The sequence below is a fragment of the Pleurodeles waltl genome, chromosome 3_1 (assembly GCF_031143425.1).
Source record: "Pleurodeles waltl isolate 20211129_DDA chromosome 3_1, aPleWal1.hap1.20221129, whole genome shotgun sequence".
NCBI lineage: Eukaryota > Metazoa > Chordata > Amphibia > Caudata > Salamandridae > Pleurodeles > Pleurodeles waltl.
In genome coordinates, this window is record NC_090440.1 from 342,596,106 (window position 1) to 342,619,699 (window position 23,594).

Genomic DNA, 23,594 nt, shown 5'->3' on the forward strand with positions numbered 1-23,594 from the left:
TGTCCTGGGCAGCTGAGCTGGTGCTGGCGGTGACCTCCTGAGCAGCTGGAATGATGGCAGTGGCCTCCTGGGAAGCTGGGATGGTGCTGGCGGTGGCCTCCTGGGCAGCTGGGCTGGTGCTGGCAGTGGCCTCCTGGGCTGCTGGGATGATGGATGTGGCCTCCAGGGCAGCTGGCTGGTGCTGGCGGTGGCCTCCTGGGCAGCTGGGATGATGGCGGTGGCCTCCTGGGCAGCTGGGCTGGTGCTGGCGGTGGCCTCCTGGGCAGCTGGGATGATGGGGGTGGCCTCTTGGGCAGCGGGGATGATGGCGGTGGCCTCCTGGGCAGCGGAGATGATGGTGGTCTTCTCCGCCATGCTGCTCTTCCCAGACTTTCTGAGTTTCTTGTGCCCCTTCCCCACCTTGGAAGGTGTTGCAGCTGACTCCACACTCCCACCTGTACCCCTGGGAGCGGCTTTCGTGGTTGGAGTCTTCCCCCTCTCCCGCCGGGCACTGGCCAACTTTTGATGCTTGACAGGTGGGGGACTGTCTGTGCTGTGGCTCCGTGCCACACTGGCTGCCCTGCTGCCCGGTGCACTCCAGATTCCGGTGACTACAGGCACCACTGGTCCCGGAGATGTTGTGGCTGAGGTTCTAGGTTGGGACCTGGAGAGTCAGGCCCTAGGAGACTGACGGGGTGAGGGGGGTGAGGGAAAGAGGTCAAGGGTGGACAGGAAAAGTTTCTGAGGAACACTGGGACGGGTAGCTGGAGGGGGTTTGGGAGTGGAGGAAGAGGTTGTGGTTGTAGGAGGTGTTCAATTGGTGACTTTGGGTGAAGGTGCATGCGCTGTAGGCTGTCGTGAGGTGGATGGCTGTTGGGTGGGTGTGTGCCTGCCTTTGTGTATCTTGGGAGGTGGCGTCACAGACACACTGGGAGAGGACAAAGGGTACGTGTGAATGGTAGTGGGGGTGGTGACTGCACGTGAGTAGGGTGTGGTGGTGTGTGTGCTGGTGATGGAAGTAGTGGCTATAGATGTAGTGCATGCAGGTGTGAGTGGAGACGAGACTGGGAGGGAGGAAGGAGACGAGGAGGAGGAGGACACAGTGGAGGCAGTGGATATTGGTGTGTCTGCATGTGTGTGATGCTTGCTTGAGTGCCTGTGGGATGTGTGGTGCTTATGTTTGCCTGAGCATCCCTTGTGTGTTGAGGTGTGTGCATGCTGGTCTGATGGTGTGCTTGGGATAGGCTGTGGTACAGGGGTTTGGGTCTGGGTGGAGGAAGTTGGAGGGGGGAGGCTAGAGACAGGGACAATAGCTGCCATCAGTGTTGAGGCCGGAGTCTGAAAAGGTCGCTGAAGGGCCGCCTGACCAGAATGACTGCCCTCCAGGAATGCATTTGTTTGTTGCAACTGCCTTTCTACACCCTGGATGGCATTCAAAATGGTAGACTGCCCAACAGTGAGGGACCTGAGGAGGTCAATGGCCTCCTCACTGAGGGCAGCAGGGGTGACTGGGGCAGGGCCTGAGGTGCCTGGGGTGAAGGTGATGCCCACCCTCCTGGGTGAGCGGGCATAGGGCAAAGGCTGAGGGGCTGCTGGGAGGGCAGTGCTGGTAGGGGGGTGGCGGCTGTACCTGTAGATGCGGGGGCACAGATATGGTCGCCATCACAAGGGAGCTCCCATCAGAGGACGAGTCTGTATCACTGGTGTCCTCCTGCTCCAGTGCCACTGCTCCTCTGCCTGATGATGCTAATGCACAGAAGAACAGAGAGACCACAAAAAGGGGGGAACGACAGAAGAAAGACATGATGATTGCATGCATTACCGCTACCGTTGGCGGACACGACAGACACAGAAGCCCCCTGCAATACGCCACGCACTTGGGGTCCACTGTTCAATCCCTGGGACATGGCCTACAAGGATATGGCCGACATCTGCACACATGGATGTAACAGGAGCCTGACTAGCTGTAGTTGGCACTGTCCACAGGTGGGATGGGGTGCCACAGGGTCTGCCAGAAGAAGGGGACCTAACTAGCACACTCGTCCTGGCCTAGGGAAACCCACTGCCGACTTCACCCACCCAGACACCTCCACTGCGCGCAAAATCAGCTGAATGAGAGTGTACTCACCCCCTTGTGGCTGCTGTGATGCCCTCAAGCGCCCATCCAACTCCGGGTACACCACCCCTTAGATCCTGAACATCAGGGGGGTCATGGTGCGACGGGCACTCCTCCCACGTTGGGAGGCCATCCCCAGCTGAACCTCCGCCGTCTTCTTGGTCCAGCGGCGAATGTCCTCCCATCTCTTACGGCAGTGGGTGGTCCATCTGTGATAGACCCCCAGGGTCCGGACGTCCTTGGCGATGGCACGCCAGATGTCCTTCTTCTGGTGGACGCTGACCTATGAATTGTACAGGGGAAAAAGGAAAGTTATTACCAACTGCACCGTCATAGTCATTGGCCCCCATCCCCACCCTTGCCATGTGGCACATGCACTCACCGTTGTTTCATGCACGCCTCAATCTCCCCCTCCCCATCTTTCATCCACCCCACTCGACACAGGCATAGCCCATACAGCATGCTCCCAGTGTACTTACCTGTTTGTCTGGAGGACCATAGAGTAGTGTGTACTGGGGGAGGACACCATCCACGAGTTTCTCCAACTCCTCCGATGTGAAGGCAGGGGCCCTTTCCCCAGACGCACGGGCCATTGTCTCTTCCAGACTGAGGCCACAGCAGCACTTGCAGTGTAGGTCCTTCCCTGTCGAAGATCAGGTATCGAGTGATTGAACAGATAGAAAATGGCGGTCACGTCCGTGGCGGTGCGTAATGTCACCGCCAGCGTACATCGTCATTGGCTCCTGGGACCCATAGGGTCCAATGTTAACCAATGCAGAAATGCGCTGCCGTCTTCGACCGCCTACCGCGACGGTGTAGAACGCCAGCGCAGTTACCTCACATCCCATTGTCCCACTTTACAGGTCAGGCAGCCGCCATTTCAGGGGCCCACATAGCTTAATTTTTAACTGTGTCACACATACCTAGGCCTTGCCTCAACACTCATACAGGCCAAATTTCAGATTCTGAATCGTGTTCTGTGTAAGCTGTGGGTACGTACCTCTGAGTTGGTTGACTCTGTGCTCGCTGTTGTCCTTCATAGGCACCGTCCGCTGGGATATGTGAGGAGATTGCGGCATCCTCCGGTGTACAGACCGCTGGTGGACCTGTCGACAATGGAGGAAAGACATGTGATCATCACCTACAGGCTTGATCGTGCCACAATCCTGGAACTGTGTGCCCAGCTGGAGCCAGACCTGATGTCAGCTATCCGCCATCCCACAGGAATCCCCCCTCTAGTGTAGGTGCTGTCAGTACTCCATTTCCTTGCAAGTGGGTCATTTCAAACAACAGTGGCCATAGCATAAGGGATGTCCCAGCCTATGTTTTCCAACGTGTTGTCCAGAGTGTTGTCTGTCCTTCTGAAACACATGCGAAGCTACATCGTTTTACCTCAGGTGGAGGATTTTGCTACAGTGAAAGGTGACTCATATGCCCTGGGACATATCCCCAACATCATAGGTGCCATTGATGGGCCATATGTGGCTTTGGTACCCCCCGCAGGAGTGAACAGGTGTACAGAAACCCGAAGAGTTATCATTCGATGAATGTGCAGATGGTGTGTTTGGAAGACCATTACATCTCCCATGTGAATGCCAAATTCCCTGGCTCAGTGCATGATGCTTATATCCTGCGGAATAGCAGCGTCCCTTATGTGATGGGTCAACTCCAGAGGCACCGTGTGTGGCTATTAGGTGAGCACCTGGAAGCAAGTCAGTGGGAATGGTTGTCTGGGTCTGGGTATATCTCTACAGGTTAGTGTGTGTCTAACAGTTGTCCCTCGCCATTTGCAGGAGACTCTGGTTACCCCAACCTGTCATGGCTACTGACCCCAGTGAGGAATCCCAGGACAAGGGCAGAGGAACGCTACAATGAGGCCCATGGGTGGACTCAGAAGATTATAGAGCGGATCTTCGGCCTCCTGAAGGCCAGGTTCAGGTGCCTCCATATGACAGGTGGATCCCTATTCTACTCACCAAAGAGAGTGTGCCGGATTATCGTGGCCTGCTGTATGCTTCACAATTTAGCTTTGCGACGACAGGTGCCTTTTCTGCAGGAGGATGGTCCAGATGGCAGTGTTGTGGCAGCTGTGGAGCCTGTGGACAGTGAAGACGAGGAAGCAGAAGAAGAGGACATCGACAACAGGAACTCGGTTATCCTGCAATACTTCCAGTGAGACACAGATAAGAATACAAACCTGCCTACTACATGTACTTTAACAATACTACCTCTCTACTGTCTGTCGCTTTCACCCTGTGTATGGTCACTGAGTTGTCACTTTCCCTAACGATTTCACAGATGTGTGTCCCACTGTGTAACATCTGATTTGTTTCCTCATGGACTAGAGCTGTGTGATATAGTTATGTTGAGATTACAATTGAAAGAACATTTTGACACTGTAATTGCTAATACACTATTTCGAAATCACAGACAGACTCCTGATTGTTTTGTGCTTTAAGGGTGTTTATTTCAGTGCTCAATATTGGAGGGGGTTGTAAAATGGTGAGGGGTGATGGTGGAGGAATGTCCATGGCAGAGTCCAGTCTATTAGTCTCACAGGTGCATTGTCCAAAGGGGCATAGGAAGTGGAGCTGGGGCAGTTTGAGGATGGACAGGGTGACAGAGTGGGACAGAAGGATGACATTCAGGGTGGTCTCATTTCTTGGCTGGAGTCTTGGCATTGTTCTCTGTCTTTGTCCTGGATCTCAGGGACTGTTTGCAGGGTTGTTCTCCCTCTGCAGGGGGTGGGGTGCTGGTGTGGTGGTCCTGTGGTGGTGCCTCCTATCCACTAGTGCCGGTGGAGGTGGTGGGCAGTTCATCGTCCAGGCAAGTGTCAGGGGGCACTTGTTGTGCTACAGTGTCCCTCCTGGTATGAGGACTTCCTTCAGCCCCCCTACGATGGTGCCCAGGGTGGATATGATGGATCTGAGTTCCTCCCTGAAGCCCAAATACTGTTCCTCCTGCAGGCGCTGGGTCTCCTGAAACTTGCCCCGTACCGTTGCCATTCTCTCCTGGGAATGATGGTAGGCTCCCATGATGTTGAAGAGGGCCTTGTGGAAAGTGGGTTCCCTTGGCCTGTCCTCCCCCTGTCGCACAGCAGTCCTCCCAGTTCCCCTGTGTTCCTGGGCCTCCGTCTCCTGGACCGTGTGCCCACTGCCGCTGCCCCCAGGTCCCTGTTGTTGTTTGGGTGGTGGGTTGGCCTCGGTTCCCTGTAGTAGTGGACACATTGCTGATTGACACGTCCTGGGGACAGAGGTATGGGCCCGCTGGGTGGGTGCTGTGCTGGTGTTTCCAGAGGGGGGAAGTTCTGTGGTGGCCTGTGACTGTGTCAGGGGAACCGACTGTCTAGAGGTCCCCGATGGGCCGGGCTGGTCATCTAAATCCAGTTGGACAGAGCTCCTGTCATCACTGTGGGCCTCTTCTGTTGGTGGTGTGGACATGTGTGGACCCTCCTGTTCGCTGACGTTGGGTAGGGGTCCTGCAGGGGTATAAAAGGATGTTTATTACATCTGTTTGTGCCATGGTGTGCAATGGGTGGGTGACCGTGTACCCCAGTGCTTGCATTCCTGTGTGGGACCATGTGTGATGGTGGTTTAGGATGGTGTATGGGTATGTGCAGTGGCCATGCTTTGGTGATGGGTGTCTATGCTTTGTTGTTGCATGCAGGGCTTGGTGTTATAATGTGTGGTTTGTGATGTTGGGACATTTGTGAGGAGTTGGAGTGATGGGGGGGAGGGAGAGGGTGGGGGTATGTGATAGCATGCAAGTTGGGTGGGGGATGTAATAGTTAAGAGTTGAGTCCATTCCTCCATCTACTCCTGCAAGGCCCTCAGGATGCAGAATCGCCAAGACCTGCTCCTCCCATGTTGTTAGTTGTGGGGGAGGAGGTGGGGGTCCTCCGCCAGTCTGCTGAACCGCAAGGTGGTGTCTTGAGAGAACGGAACACACCTGCCCCCATAGGTCGTTCCACCTCTTCCTGATGTCATCCCTATTTCTTGGGTGCTGTCCCACTGCGTTGACCCTGTCCACTATTCTGCACCATAGCTCCATCTTCCTAGCTATGGAGGTGTGCTGCACCTGTGATCCAATAGCTGTAGCTCTACCCGGACGATTTCCTCCACCATGACCCTGAGCTCCTCCTCAGAGAACCTGGGGTGTCTTTGCCATGCCATGGGGTGGTGTGGGTGATGTGTGGGGTGGTGTGTGTAGTGATAAGTGGGATGATATTTAGTGGTGTGTTGTGTGAGGTGCGTGGAAGTTATATGGGTGATGGTATTGTTTGCCTGTGGATGCTTGGTAGTAGTTTGTAGTGTCTCTCTCTGGCCTTCTCTCGGTAATTTTTGTCGTAGGGGTTTGTGGATGATGTGGGTGTGTGTTTTATATTGTAATGGGTGTGTGGGAGTGGTGTGTGTATGTGTTTCAGGTGTGTGTATTTGGAATTGTCCAATGTGGCTGTGTTTTGTAAGAGTGTGTGTATTTTGAGCGCGGCGGTGTGTACCGCCAATGGAATACCGCGATTGAAAGACCGCTGCGTGGATTCGTGTGTTGTGATAGTGTGGGTGTATTTCTGTTGGCGTGACGGTGGAGGTTTTGTTTTCACCAGTTTATCACTGACCTTTGGTGTGGCGGACTTGTGTGGGTGTCTGAATTTTGGCGGATTCCGAGCAGTGGGTCATAATGACCGTGGCGGAATTCCGCTGCCGCGGTGGTGTGTTGGCGGTCTTCTGCACGGCGGAAAATGGCTTTTGTCGCCAATGTTGTAATGAGGGCCTATATCTGAAGAGAAATATAATGAACTATTGTGAAGACATAAGGGACCCCTGTTTCCTTATACAGTTCCAAAGGCAGGGATGTAACATAAATGTATTGTTTCCCATGGCAGCTCTAGCCACCCATACTAAATAAAGTGGAACACTCAGTGTAGGTGGGGACAAACAATGAAGCAATCCAAAATATTTTATTGATTTATCACATACAACTAAGTACCTTGATACATGTACAATAAAAAAATGGAAACCTTAATAGAATCGTACACCTTTTATTTACACAAATACACCACATATACTCTAACATAAAAACTGTGCGCTCTCCCCAGTTCAACCATGTAATTCAGAAAAGAGACTGTGTGTGATAAATCAATCAAATAAAATAGAGAAAGTATGAGGCCTATCTAATGTTTCTACAATGTGATACTGTAGGAAGTGACATCACAGGCAGTTCCATCAATTAACTTAATCCTCTGCCATTATGAAGCAACTTTGCATGAATCTACTTTTCAGATAACAGCAAAACAATAAAAACATAAAACATAAATGTAATAAAATAATTATATATATATATATATATATATATATATATATATATATAAATATATATATATATATATATATATACTAAAGCTCTCTTAAATGGAAGCATACTGCGTTAATCACTCTGGTGGAAAAGCTAGGCTGATGTTTCTCCAAAACATATACATTTACTCAAATGTTAACACATTTTTGACAAATAACACATTATTTTGTTTGTCTGTAGTATTAATATAATGGAAATGTAACTAAAAAGCAGTGGAGAGCTGAACTGGGACAAAGACATAGTCAATATGCATTAACAGGTGTAACTGGTTTGTTACAGCACTGTGATGCAAGTGCAGGTCTTGTGCCAGCACCCCCCCCTCGCAGCCTCTGCAGGTCTCCAAGTGCCACCTGTCAGTTGATTGTCTGCCGCCTCGCCGACCCTCACCTCTCCTGCTCACCGTCATTCTCCTCCCTTCATTCCTTGCTACCATGCTATTTGTAGTGTCATTGCCATACTAATTGTTTTTCTGTATTACTTTGTTTGCTGTATTACTTGTTTGTGCTGTATTATTTATATTGCATTGTATTGTCATTGTGTAAGTCAGCCCTTGTACTGTCTAGATTAGCCCTGCACTCTTCCTGTCATTCTCCCACCTACTTAATGGAGGCCAGAGCCTGACCCCACTAAGCAGGTACTGTGCCAGCTCTCCCTCACAGAGTCTGTGGATCTCCCAGTATTGCCTGAAAGGTGATTGCCACCTGGCCGAGTCTCACCTCCCCCGCTCTCTGCCACTATCTTCCACTCATACCTCTTTACCACGATGTTTGTAGTGTAACTTCCATACTACTTGTTTTGCTGTATTACTTGTTTTGCAGTATTACTATGTTTGCTGCGTTACTTGTTTTTGCAGTATTGTTTTGTATTGTGTTGTCAATACTCCAGTCAGCTCTTTTACTGTCTAGATTAGTCATCCCTGTTACCTTGCCCCGTACTCTTCCCACCATTTATCACCATTCTCCCTCCTCATGCAACCCAGCACCCCCCTCTTCCCCAGGACCTACTTAGTGGAGGCCACATTGAGGCTGCACAGCAGGCACGTGCAACAAGCATGCCGAAGGCAAGCCTGTCTGCTCCCATCTGTGCCTAAATTGGGCCAGAGCCAGAAACCTTGTGCTCCTACCACCCACCCTTATATCGATGAGGAACTCTGTGTTTTCTGGATGCTGCAACAGGGACTGCTACATCTCCTCCCCATGATCTACCAAAGGATCCTTCACCTGCTGCCAGTACTGCCAGTGCTGCCAGTGCCACTTCTCCTGCAATGCAGGACCACCAGCCCACACCGGATCCTTCCTCACTTCCACCCAGAAAACTATGAACACCTCAGAACCACCCCAATGCATCCTGCTCAACACCTGAGCACTCTTCAAGCATACCACAGAAATGTGGGTCACCATCTCTACCCTCTTCCCAATGTCACTTTCAATACGGAAACATGGCTCGGCCCCCAAAGGCTACAAGATGATACACCAAGACTGCACCACGAAACACGGTGGGGGATCACCATCATCTTTAAAGAAACCATCCGATGGATCACCACCAACAACAACAACCCCACACCTCTCATAGAACACCTCAACTTCCAACTACCGAAAAAGACCATTATAAGAGGCACCCTTGTATACAGACCCCCAGGTCCCAAAATAACTTTCTGATAAGCCATCTCCAATCTCATCGCCCCCTAGCCAGTGACTCCCACAACTAAGTCCTACTCGATTACCTCAATTTCCACATCAATGATCCCAACGACACCAACTCCACCACCCTCCTGGAGAAAAAACATTGGCCTCTCCCAACTGATCACAAAGCCTGTCATACCCTCAACACCATTTTTACCTCCTGCAACACTATCAAGTTCAGCCACATCACAGACCTCACCTGGTCTGGCCACACCATCATTCATTCGCCCATCTCCAACACCCAGCCCACCATCACCAAGTGCCACAGCTCCACCCACTGCAGCTGGAGCAAAGTAACTGAGACTCAGTAGACATAAGCCCTCAGCACCATCAAGCCCAACACTTTTGCAGACCTGGACCTGGCTTTCCAGAACATCTCCACATGGATCATCTCTTGCGTAGACAAACTCACACTGATGACACCAGCAAACACCAACAAAACCTCAAAACAAGCCAGCTGGTACACTCCAGAGCTCAGAGCCACCAAGTGCAACTGCTACTGACTTGAGAAACAATGCATGGCTCAAAGAACCACTCTGACAAAGCTGCTAAGAAAGCATCCCTCAGCAACTACCACCAGTGCATCAAAGAGGCCAAGAGAGCAGCCTTATCGACACAACAGCAATCACACACTTTGACCGCTAGCCTATGACCTCCAACTATCTTGACCAACCAGTGCAATTCAGCCAAATAATCACCACGTGGTCTCCGCTCGTCGTTCAGATTACCTCTGGCCATTATGTCTTCCTACCACTCCATGGCACCCACCAACCCTTGCCACCACCGGCTCTTCAACTTCGGATCCAACCCAATCAGCACAGAACTCACCAGCATCATCAACACTTCCATTATCACAGCAGCCTTCCTGGATAGATGGAAACATGCAGTAGTCAAATCTTTCCTAACAAAAACTCTCTACCGACCCCAGTGAACTAAAAAATTATGGTCCAGAGCCCCGGCTCCCTTACCCTGCCAAAGTACTTCAGAAAGCCATCAACCAACAGCTCACCGAACACCTTCATCAAAACCACCAACTGGATGCCTTCAATCAGGATTCCTTGCCAACTGCAACACTGTGACAGCGTTGAATGCCATAGACAACATTAGAACCCTCCTCGACAGTGGAGAGATGGTGGTCCTGATTCTCCTCGACATCTCTGCTGCATTCAACACCGTATCTCATCACACCATCATCAACGGACACCACAACATCAGCATACAGCAACTCACCCTCAAGTGTAGCACCACCTTCCCTACAGAAAGTACACAGAGCATCAGGCTGCCTCGGTTCACCACTGAACCCAAGTACATCATATGCAGCGTATCCCAAAGAACATCCCTCAGCCTCACCTTATTCAACACCTACATGATGGCCCTCGCAGACATTGTCAGACCCCTTGACCTCAGCATATTTTCCTATGTAGACAACACTCAACTTATCCTCTCACTCACTGAAGACCTCTCCACTACCAGAACTAACTTCTGCAATGCAATGACCAACATAGCCAACTGGATGACAGCCAACTGCCTCAAACTCAACTTTGACATGACAGAGGTATTGATAATTGGGAAGAGGACCACCATCTAGGACCACAGATGGTGGCCAGCAGAACTCGGACCAAAACCCACAGACCACATGTGCAACCTAGGCATCATCCTCGACAGTGAACAGGTCATGAAATGTGAAGTCATCACAGTAACCTCCTCCTGCTTCCACACTCTCTGCATGCTCTGAAGGATCTTCAGATGGATCCTAGTCAACACCAGAAAGACCATCACCCAGGCCCTAGTCAACAGCTTCTTTGACTACATCAATGCTCTCAATGCCAGCATCTCCACCCAGCTCCTCTGAAGACTACAGACCATTCAGAATGTAGCAGCAAGACTCATCGTGGAGCTCCCCAAACTGACCTCCCCTGGTTCCCCATCCAGAAGAGATGCCAGTTCAAGATCCTCATTCAAGCCTATAAATCTCAACATGACTGGCTTACATCGACCACCAAATAAACTACCACCTACCAGCAAGACACCTTTTTTCTTCCTCACTTACCCTTGCTCACTCCCCCGCATCCATCACCATCACAGCATCCTTCACAGCAGAGGCCGCACCTTCTCCTACATTGCTACTGAGAACTGGAACAACCTTCCTCTCCATCTTCGAATGGGGCCCTCCCTGACAGACTTCAGAAAGAGCCTCAACACCAGGATTTTCGATGGAGACATCACACCCACAGAGCACAGATAACCCTAAGGATGACAGTGCTGAATGATACAAATGTTGATTGATTGATGATATGGTGTTCCTTAAAAAGCTTAAAAAGAGGATTATTCAGTTGGTTCCAAAGGTTGAAGCTATTTTGTGGTTTTCCGAATAGATTCAGGATTTTGTTCTAGGCCCTAGTAGAAACAGAAGGCCTTATATTTATTGTTTTCTTTGTTACACTTCCTCATCTCCATTCTAAAAATGTTTTGATTGCAGGTTTGCAGAGAACCGCCTGTAATCTGGTTTTGAAGGTGGTGCAGGCTGGTAATGCAGTCTGTGGAGCTCCATCAGGGTGGATTGATATGGTTATATTCCTTCAGGACTAAAAAAAGGCATTCTGCAGTATATGTGATGGCCTTAAAAAAAGTGGGAAAAAAGTGAGGATGATTTTCTATGTACCCATTGCAAGATAAGTGGGGTGACACAACATGTTTCTGAGCAAGAATTACAATAAATCACAGGTCAGATCTAGGAAAATGGCAGCAGAGTGCTGAAGAAACAAAGCTTTATTAGTAAAGGTTTTCTCTGACAGCGAAAAGCATTGTGGGACTTTTCAGCCCAAACCTGTTTTGGTAAATGTGAAACTACCACAATGCAATGATAAGAAGGCTGAAACGGTTTTATGGTATGTGATCTGAGTGATGGCTGCAAGATCTTTATCCACCCCCTCTACAGGGCCCTACATACAATGAATTACCCCAGTCCTACAGCAAACCTGGAAACCGTCTAAATGAAATTATATAATGATGCAAGCCTGTCTCACTAACTGCCACTTTCCTTTTGCTTCATAGTGGTGTATGGGTACAGGTTGCCTAGAGAGGGAGGCCAGCCCTCTAAGTGTACAACTTGGTCAGTATTTCAATAACATGATCATTAGTTTCATATCTAATCTGGAAGAAAAAAATGGTTAAAGGAAACTGGTTAAAGGAGCAAAAGCTAGTATTTGTCTATGTTTTCCACAGGTGGACCATGGCTAGCTAACTTGCTTGTGCTCTTTCCCTTTCAACATGATAACATTGGCATATAACTAATGGACATATTTAATTCACTATTAAATCCCTAGTAAAGTGTTCTACATCTGCCAAGGGCCTGTAAATTAAATTCGGAAGTACTGATTGTGCCACCCAATTAAGTAGCCCTTTAACCATGTCTTAGGCCTGCCATTGCAAATCCTGTGTAAGCAGTTTTGAACTGTCTTAACACTTATGTTTTAATAAATATGTTACCTCTAGGGTAGGCTCTAGACAGCCCAGAGAGCAGGGTGCAATGTATTTCAAACGCAGGCAATGTACTTTTTAGGTTTACGTGTCCTGGTGGTGAAAAACTCCTACATCTGCTTTTCACTACTGCAAGACCTATCTCTCCCACAGGTTAACACTGGGAGTGCCTTATTACACTTTATAAATATAATTTCCAAAAGGGAAGAGATAATCCCTTCAAGATTGGTGTCTCCAGATTCACAGTTTAAAGTCCTAACTTATGATGGAGTCGGATTTTGAATTGCAGTCCTAAAAATGCCACTTTTATAAAGTTGTCATTTTCTTGCCTTTGCCATTTGGTACCTACAGACTGTCTCTGGTCACGTGACTGGGTGTAGTTGGCAGTGCGTGTTCCCCTAGACAGTCACACACAATGTGAGCTTAGGTGGGACTTGATAGGCCATCTGTGACTTGATGGGCGATCTTTTGCAGGATGGGAGGGAGGAGCTCGATCCAGCCTCACCTACACCTGAGTAGGCTCAGTCCTGTCCCCACACAAAGGGCTGCATACCCCCAGAAGCTAGTCTGGAGGCAGGAAGGCAAGATACTGAGCAAAGACTCAGCATCTTTAAGGAAACTGCCTCAGTGGCCAGTTCACTAAAATCATACATTTCTTTGCCTGGTTGGAAGGCAATTTTAGAAACAACTGAAGATTTACCTATTTGAAAAACACTACATAACAATGTGTTAAAAGTTCACAACCCAGGTTCCTCTCATATTACTCGTAGACTTTAGGGTTGTCTTTGACAATGTACAGCACTCCATTGCCATTTGGTTAGGTTTGTCTTATACACATAACCGATATATACATACATATATGAGTTGAAGGAGATGGGATGGCATGAAAGTAGTAGAGGTGGCTGGATGGTCAAGATGGTGGGCACAACTTTTTGAGCACCTGTGGGATACTGCTTCTATTTCCTGGGGTGCTGGAGTGCCCACAAGGATCCAGGGGAGCCACTGTTGTTTCCCCGATGGGTAGCGGTTGGAGCAGGACACTCCCAATGGCCTTCAAAGTTGTCGAAGAGTCCAAAGCAGCGACTATGGCCGATACGCAGTAAATCCAAAAGTGGTGGACTGGGGCTGATCTGTGTTCCCCGGCCCATCCGAGATGCTGGAGCTGACACTGGGGGCATAGCAACAACACCGCCATTTGTGCACTTCACAAGTATGATGAGCAACCGGGTGTGGTTGTAATCTGCGTGCAGACTGACTACTCTCTAACACAGTGATACTCAAAGTACAGCCCGGGGGCCGCATGCGGCCCTCCTGACATTTACATCCGGCCCCCAGGTCAACAGCAGCACTGTGCTGCTGTTTATTCGACTTGGCACCAGCGCTAAAAATTGTTAAATAAAGGGGCAAGTATTTAATTTGAGGCTAATTGAAAAAGGAGTAACTATGGTGTCCTGGAATTTAACTTTAGAAACACCTTCATTATTAAAGACATTGTGCAGCAAAAATATAAAAGTATGATCTGTTTTAAATTAAAAAATTGCATTTCATTAACCTGCAGAACAGTTTTGCCTTAGTACACACAATTATATCACTGCATTGAGAATTTGTTTTAAAGTGATAGTTTTCAAACATAAGTTTAGAAACTTTCATCCCACTTCCCCCCAACACCCTGACAACAATGTGAACTAAGAGGCAAGCCAGTTGTTATGTGAACTCTTTGGGAGGGCTGGGTTTCTATTATACATAAACAACATTATATTTTATTAAATCAGACACACAAGGTTTTATGCAGCATACATCAGGGAGACGTATTTCAAGGTTCTTATATGTGATGATGAAGAAAAAGGAAAAAAGGAGGTAAAGTGAAATAAAACATTTGCGAAGGATCACACAATTTGGTTAAGTGGAGAAGCTGGGATTTATACCCAAGTTTCTATTTTCTCATTGCTCAATTCAGACACTAGGTGTATACGCTTCACTTACCCTATAACCACTTTACCACTACCCCTCTCCACCCGAGCCCTCCGACCACCGTCCTGCTGACATCAGTGCGGCCCTCGGTCACATCACAGACCAAACGGTGCGGCCACTGTGAAAATGTTTGTGAGTACCCATGCTCTAACAGCATGCTGTAGATTGGAGCTGGGATCGCTCCTGGACCTGAAGGCAGTGGGGATGTGCCTTCTGGTGGGATCGGGTCATTGGGCATGACTGAAATAGATACACTCCACTACCAGACTTGCCCCGTCACCTGGGAACCAGATAAATTGACTTCTTGGACTGTGGGCACACTATTTCATGGTGCCATTATTCATCCCCAACACCCCTAATGACTTGATGACCACGAACCTTTAAGGCTCCATGCTCCCAACTTAAACTACATTGGGGCTAGTGCACATATACAATGCACCTCAAGCTTCAGAGGCCACAGGGGAGAGAGGTGACATAGCAGATGGATCACTCCCTAGGATCACCCCCTATGGAAAGTACCAGAGTGCAGGCACAATCTTGATCTGGGGGGAGACTTAACTCCGGGGGCCCAGAGGCCCAGGATATGTGGGGCATCTGAACCAGGGACTAACAACAATATTGGCCCACAACAGACCTGGGTGATGGGACTGGGACAAGTCCACACATATCTGGTCATGGGGGACCCAACCAGGACATAGGGAATAAGCCTTGGTTCATGGCGAATTACCTAGTGCAACACCTCCATCCTTATTCATCCACCCCGGCCTCCTACTTAGGGGTTGCAAGAGTGGTGGGGATGAACTAATGCCCAGAGAGTTAGGGCCCTGATGGACTAAGAGCACACACAGGACTATGGGTGCCTGTGACTAATGACTTCATTGTTTTCACATGTAATCATGGGACGGGGTCGCGCAGACTGCTCGTGCTGCCATAACTATACTTCTTTGCTGCATGAAGGTCAACTCCCCACATCCAGTTGTAAAACCCGGAGCAGCCCTCAGCGGATGCCACCCCTGTTGTGATATGTTGCTTTACTGTCTGGCCTTTCCACATACCACAGTCTCCTACAACTGCCCTGGTTGAGGCACCATGACCCGAGATAAAGGCCTACTAGGTCAGGCTAAAAAGGACAAACACATGACACCACTTGGAGGAGCAAAGGGGATCCCAGAGGGGGCACCTGAGGCTGAAGCCCAAACGAGTAGAGATAACATAACTGGAGACAAAAATAGGGGAGGTGGGGGCAGATGTGACCCCACTCTACCTAGACCTCCACCAAATGGTGGAAAGGGTGGCATAGGCAGAAAGGAGAATCTCAACATTAGAGGACACTGCCAAACATTTCTTCCCTAAGGTGACTTGCCTCTCTGAGACACGAAGGCCCTCCATGACCAGACAGAGGATGCTGAAAACAGGGTCTGACATAATAATCTCTGCTTCATTGGCTTCACTGAGGAAACCGAGGGCCAATCTCCAAAAACTTTCCTTGAGCAATGGATCAGGTCCTGGCTAGAACCAATGGGCCTTTCCCTTTGTTGTGTCATTGAAAGGGCCCACCGCTTCCTCACCCAGAAACCTCCTCCTGTAGTTCACCCAGATATCTGATAGCACATTTCTTAAACTCTAAAGGTTGTGATGTGACGCAATCCTGAAGGGTGTCCAGCATAAAACAGATCTGATGTTCCAGTAGGGACACATACTCATTTTCCCTAGACTATACCCACATAGTTCAAACACAACACAAGTAAAAGTTAAAATATGGGCTATACAAATCCCCTATATGGTCCTGTAGCCCTCCAAACTATGAGCTATTTATCACTCCTGGACACTCTTCTTTGACTCTCCAGACGAGGCCTGGACATGACTTACTGAGCAGCGTCCACTGTTCACCAACTCTACGAATCCTGCCCATGAACGATCAAGGTCCCGAGAAGACCAGGGGCAAGCTTCAGAGGAAGTGATTGCGATGGTGGCATACCGTATTTCCAGAATCACATGTCACCACAGACTCCAAAGGAAAAAAAGGGTGCTAGTCAGTGGAAGCTGACCCCGGCCACAACCCGATCCACCTGCAGGCTTGAACTCGGGATGACTCCTATCACTGCATATCAGATACTCTAGCACATCAGCACCACTTTATCCTGAGATGGTATTATTAAATGTGATACTGAGGGGCAGCAGCCGGGTAATCTCTATGCCCCATCTGAGTACCTCAACTCCTCATAGTTTAGTAGCTAGTTCTATGTATCAGCTGGGGATGGGTAGCAGATGCTTCTATGGGTTGGGAAGTATAGGGAGGGGGAAGTCAGAGGTCTTGGGTATTGTTTTGTTTGTTTGTTCTCAGCTAGTATTGCTCTGCTCTGCTTTCTAACCACTACTGAGGAGTGTGCTGCTTACTAACCTCCCCAGTAGGATCCCCCACAGTTATCCACAAGGGCCACATCACTGTAGGTTACATTCTTTGGGCAGTAAGAGGGTGAACTACAAAGGGCTTACAACAACTTTCTCTGTTATTCCTGGGTCCCTATCCGTTATGGCCTGGAATGTTAGCAGCCTATTAAATCATAATAAGAGGGGGGTAGTGTTTCAGTTCTTACAACGATATGCTCCAAAGATAGTATTGTTATAGGAAAATCATCTACAGGCCAGAATTGTCAGTTTCTCAGCTGTAAGGGGTGCAATAGAACACTCACTTCAGGATACACCTGGGGATCCTAGGGGTGGCAATTGTTCTACATGTCATTACCACTAGCAGTAACTATGATCACATGTGACAGCCAGACAGCATAGAATATTGGCAGGCATGATGGAAGGTACCACACAATGTTCTGAGCATATACGTCCCACCGGCCATGCACCAGATCATTTTGAAAGTTCTTAGAGATTTAGAAGTAACACTTCCTCCCAGGATGACCATATTGGTGGGTGACTTTAATAATGTCACGGGACAAAAGGATTGTATGGGTAATGGGAGAAGACCCTAAGGTGAAGTCATGGTCTATGGGATTGGGTAAAGGGGCTTGGCCTTATATATTGCCTGGTAGGTTTGGAACCCAGAGGAATTACGATATACTCATGCCTCGCCCCCACCCCTGTGGGTCACAGCCATGCACTGATTATCTGTTTCTACTGGACGTTGAACTCCTTCAGAGTACGGGATCACAAATTTTACCTCACTCTGGTCCTGCCCCACTTTGACACGGCACTGAGAGGAGATTTCCATATATGGCACCTCAGTGCCTAGTTCCTCCTAGGCAAAACATTCGTGGACAACCTGTCGTAGATTGGACTCTTGCTCTGAGCAAGACTGCTGGTCTCAGGATGACAGCACTTTCGTTTGTATGTGACTAAGGGCCAGATGTAGCAAACTTGGAAATTGCGACTTGCAATTTGCGAGTCGGAGCGACTCGCAAATTGCAAGTCGCAATTTCCAATGCAGAACGGTGTGGGGTTGCAAAGACCCACCTCATTAATATTAATGAGGTGGGTCGCAAATTGCGGCCCCATACCGACTATGGGCACTCGCAAACATGGAGGCCTGCTGTATTCAGCAGACCTCCATGTTCGTGACTGCTTTTAAATAAAGCAGTTTTTTTTGTGTAGCCCGTTTTCCGTAAAGGAAAACGAGCTGCACTTAAGAAAAAAACCGAAACCTTTAGTTTGGACCACTACCTACCCTGAAAAAATTATTTGTGGTCCATTCACAAAGGGGAAGGGGTTCCATGGGGACCCCTTCCAATTTGCGAGTGGTTACCATCCACTTGAAGTGGATGGTAACTGCGACACCATTTGCGACCACATATGCGGTCTCAAATGGTATTGCATACCACTCCGAATCGCAAATAGGAAGGGAACACCCCTTCCTATTTGCGATTCTGAAATGCATTTTGCGAGTCGGTCCCGACTCGCAAAATGCATTTCTGCATTGGAAACTGGAATTTGTGACTCGCAAACGGCATTTTTTGCCGTTTGCGACTCGCAAATAGTTTCCTGCATCTGGCCCTAAGTCTTTTCCTACAACTAGTTGTAACTGTTGTCCAAACCTTACCGGCTCACTAGCAGTTCCTCACCAGAAACACAATAGTAAAAGGTGATTTGTAGCAGTCGCTTACGCATGGACTCAAAGTAAGATATCTTAGGGTTGTCGTGGTGAAACGGAAATTACCCCTTTCTCACAGATATATTATGTCTCAAACAAACAAAGGCAATAACACAGATGCTGTGAAGTTATAATAGTTTTATTTAACATAACTGCAATTTGCGATAAGTTGCATGAACTGCAATGGTTAGGATAATGAATATACCAAGCAACAGTATTGTGAAGAAGAGAGTCATTGTTATGAAGACCCCCACCATTTTGCAATATATGAAAGAAATATATGTATGTATAAGATGGAATATGCCCTAATACCCTAATGAGAATAGGCCTAACCTCCTACCTAAAGGAGAGCTGGGTTTGTTAAACCTAACCTGTCCATGAGAGGAGCCCCCAACCCTCGTTACCTTGGAATGAGGTCTCTATCTCAGACTCCGCAGGGCCACGAAGACTGGATCAGCGTCAAGATGACTGCAGCATCGGTATCAGCAATGGTGGCGATGCCCTCTGGTCGGAATCCCTCTGATTATCTGTCTAAAAGTGTGATGTATTTATACAGATCTACAAGGTCCCCTGACGTAAGTGTATTCCAAAACAATAGATAACAGGCATGCTTGGGACGGCAATTAATATCAACAATCCCTCGAAAGTATAGAGAGGGAAAATCCCTAAGTGTGAACACCTACTGTTTGTCTTTCGCGCTTGATCTTGATGCCTTGGCGCAGTGACACTGATAATAAAACTCATAACAATTGGCTTAACTATAAACAAGGCAGCCATCTTAGAGGAAATAAATAATTAAATGAGCTAAGACAGAGCAAGCTAAGTAGGTTAAAAGTCACTAGGTGACGGGGGCACGAGTTTACAAGCCTACGGCTAAGCTAACTCCTGTTATCCCATTAAAACAAACTAGGATTCACAACAAACCTGCTTAACGAACTGAGAGCCTTTCTTGGGCTGAACAAGGGCTGGATGGATTCTGCAGGGACCTTATGGGAGGCAAACAAGGCTTTTATGAGAGACACTGCGTGTTCTCGTATTCAAGGGTGCTGACCATGAAAAATTCAGCTGCATCACCAAACTAGAGGAATCGATTGTGACTAGAGAATGCAAAGGCCCATACACTTACAGTGATTCGGAGACATACCAACTAGAGCTTGAAAGAGCATCCTTGCATTAAATCTGTGTGGATAAGGTCCCTAAGTGCTAGATGGCCTCCACACACCGGGTGTATGAATAGGGGGCTAAATCGAGCAAATTGCTGCACAGGTGTTCTGTACGAGCCACTCACCTGAATTCCAGGCATTCCGAAAGGGCAATGATGATTCCCCAATCCCAGTGAGGACTAACGTGGCCACGATGAAGAGTACATTGCCCTCTCGAAAGTCCTCAAGGGGAAGGGCGTTTGGGAAGTAAAAAAGAGAAAATACCAGCTTCTTCTTCATGGACTGCAGAATCAGACTTCTGGACCCTGAACTGAATGTTGTGTTGGGCATCAGGACTTCTGATTTCTCAAAATACTAGGTTCTTGTTTTTTAGGATTCTGGGATGCAAAAGAATTACTTTGTTAATACATTGGACTTGCATAAGCTATTGCAAAATCGTATATTGCATAATGTCAGTTATTATTGACACATTGTACATTCTTTACATACATTTCTAAGGCTGAACAAGTCTCTTCCTCTTTTTACAATACTTTCACAGAGTCTCTGAAACAATGTCCAAACTTGAAAAACAATTAACTCACCTAAAGGGCTTCTTTCTGCCGTAATCTCTTGTCAATTATAGTTCTGATAAAATTGCTCTATTTCGGATATCCTAATTCTCAGGGAAGCACTTTTTACAGGAAATAAGTCTTTCCTTAACGTGTGTTTAGCGGTATCTTGGATTCCCATCCAAATGATAAGTCACGCTAGTTGTTATTGTTTTAAATTATTTGAAAGCCCGAACTCTGTTTTGCTTCATGGATCTTAGTACAGCATGCATTAAGCGATTAATCTTTCTTTACCTTGAAAAGAAGTTAGTTGCTTAAAAATTTCAAAAGAGCCCAAACTGGGTTTTTTCACCTTTCTTATTTTCCCTGGTTTACAGGAAATACAGGATTGTTGGCAGAAAATGACAGAGGAGAGCCAGAAGTCGACTGGAAACTGGTCAGAGAATGAAGAACACTGGAACTCAACTGGAGGCAGGCTGCAGGGCAAGGAATTTGACTTGACTGGAAACAGATGAGCGGAACAATAGGTACGAAGCTAAGCAAGACCTCAGAAACAGAAGCGTCCTTAAATAATCAAATGTGCACATGCCTTTTGACAGTTGATTGCTTCCTAAGGAAATAATTAACTATCCTCTTGATTGTGAAGAGCACATGTTTTGACAGTTAAAGTTGGCAGGAGTTTGCCAGGTGGCATACAGCGTGCATAATCAACAAGCATTGGTTATAGTAAATGAGACATTTAACAAGCATTGGTAATTGAAAATTTGCTATTCAAGGATGTAATGAATAAACACAAATCAGTCTGAATGTTGCAAGCAACAGCACCTTATTGTAATCAAGCTCTTGGACATGCTTGTGTACCCACAACAGTTCTCCCTTCCCAAAAGGCCGACATGCTGGGCATTGTTTCATAGCATTTAACAGATGAAATTGTCTCACCAAACGAGGGGCATGAATGAAAGTTGCGGGTTCCCAAGAACGTTCAGAAGGATTACATCCTTTCCAATCTATCAGATAATGCAATTTACCATGGATTCACTTAGCTTCTAAAATGTAATGTACATTGTATTGCGAATGACCATTAAAAAACACTGGAGGGGTGGTGAGTCAGGTCTGGTGTTTGGTTGTTAAGGTTTGAATAGAGATACATGCAATACTGGGTGTATTTTATATTCAGGAGGTAGTTGCAGCTTCATCCTAACTGGCCCTAAGACTTGTGTGATCTTGAATAGTCCTAGATAACACAGTTGCAATTTTCTGGGACCTGTTAGGATAATGTCACGAGTAGAGAGTCATACTAAATCTTCAGTTTGGTACGTGGTTTCAGGGCTTCTGTGTTTGTCAGCTTGTAATTTCATTTGGGTCTTGCATTTGGCTGGTCTTGTGTTTGGCTGGATTGTTCTTCTCTTTCCATTGGATGTCCTGTAAAACCTTTAATAGTTCATTGACGGAGGGGACTGAAGGGGTTAAGTCTGGAAGGACTACCGGGAGATTAGAGGGATAGTGCTGGTAAGAAAAGAAAATGGTGAGCACCCTAATCCTGAATGGACCGAGTTATTCTATGTGAATTCTGCCAATGGTAGGGCCTGGTCCAAAGTACCTGTTAGTGAGGACAGGAGGCATCTGAGTGTTTTTTTCTAATTTCTGGTTAACATTTTCCATTTGACCATCCATTTGAGGGTGGTAAGCAGTAGATAGGGCTATTTCTTTGCCAAGCAAAGAACAAAAGGCCTTCCAGATTCATGATGTGAATTCGACTTCTATGATCAGGGATAATTTTTGTGGGCAAGCCATGGAGTTTGACTATATAAAGCAAGTGCTAAACTCAGCAGCTGTTGATTTCTTGAGTGGTACGAAATTTGGCATTTTTGACAAGAGGTCTACTACAACTAACATGGAAGTATGTTTATTAAATTCTGGTAAGTCTGTAATAAAATGCATGCTGGCTGTGTGCCATGGTTTTAGGGGAATTGACAAGGGTTGGAGAAGACCAGCGAAAGCGAGGTATGAGGATTTATTCAGAGCACAGGTTGGACATAAATTTACATAGTCATAAAAGTCTTGGCACATGGTTTGCCACCAACATTTTTGTGAACAGTTTTCTAAAGTCTTTTGTATACCTAGGTTTCCAGCCAGAGCACACACACCCCCAAAGCGAATTGAGAAGCATAAGCATCAACATAAATGACACCTCAGGATCTGGGTAGAGTAAAATGGGTGCAGAGGTGAAACTTCTTTAGAGAGTTGAAAAGGCCTGTTCCACTGCACAAGACCAGATGAATGGTTGTCCCTTCTTTAATAAGGTGGTTATAGGGACCACTATGTCAGAGAATTGTGGGATGAAGCGCTTATAAAAACTGGCAAAACCAAGAACCTTTTGAACATTCTTAACAGATGTAGGGGTTGGCCATGAAAGAATAATGTTTACCTTGTTGGGGTCCATGGTAATGCCGCTGGGTGATATGATATCCAAGGAACTCTACTGTATAAGTGTTAAAGGAACATTTTTCTAATTGGGCATACAGGCAGTTTTCGCATAGATGTTGCAGGATGGCCCTAAAATGCTGGTGTGTTCCTACTTATTTTTTGAAAATATCAAGATGTCATCTATATCGACAACAGCACAGACATCTAGGAACTCATGTGAAACATCATTGATAAAGTATTGGAATGCCTCTGGGCCATTGCACAGCCCAAAGGATATCATGGTGTATTCGAACAAACCAAACTTTGCCCAAAAGGCGGTCTTCTATTTGTCTCCTTCCTTGACATGGATCAGGTGATATGTGCTGCAGAAGTCTAGCTTGGTGTTAATGGTGGACCCCCGGACTTGATCCAACAGGACCGGTATCTGAGGTAAGAGTGTAGCTATTTTTGATGGTTGCTTTATTAACCATTCTGTAATCAATACAAGCCACCAAATATCCAGATTTTTTGCCACGAAGAAAATAGGCGACAAAATGAGAGAAGTAGAATGTCTTATTAACCCCAAATCCAACAATTCATCCAAATACTTGCATAGATATTGAGTCTCGGGTTCTGTTAATGCATATATTTTACTGCAAGGAAGGACTGCTCCACTAACTAAGTCTATCCAATAATCATAAACCCTATGGGGTGGCAACTGAGTTGCTTTGACTGGGTCAAAGACGACTTGGAAATCCTGATATTCTTCTGGTAGAAGGGTCATTGCTTGTGGCACTA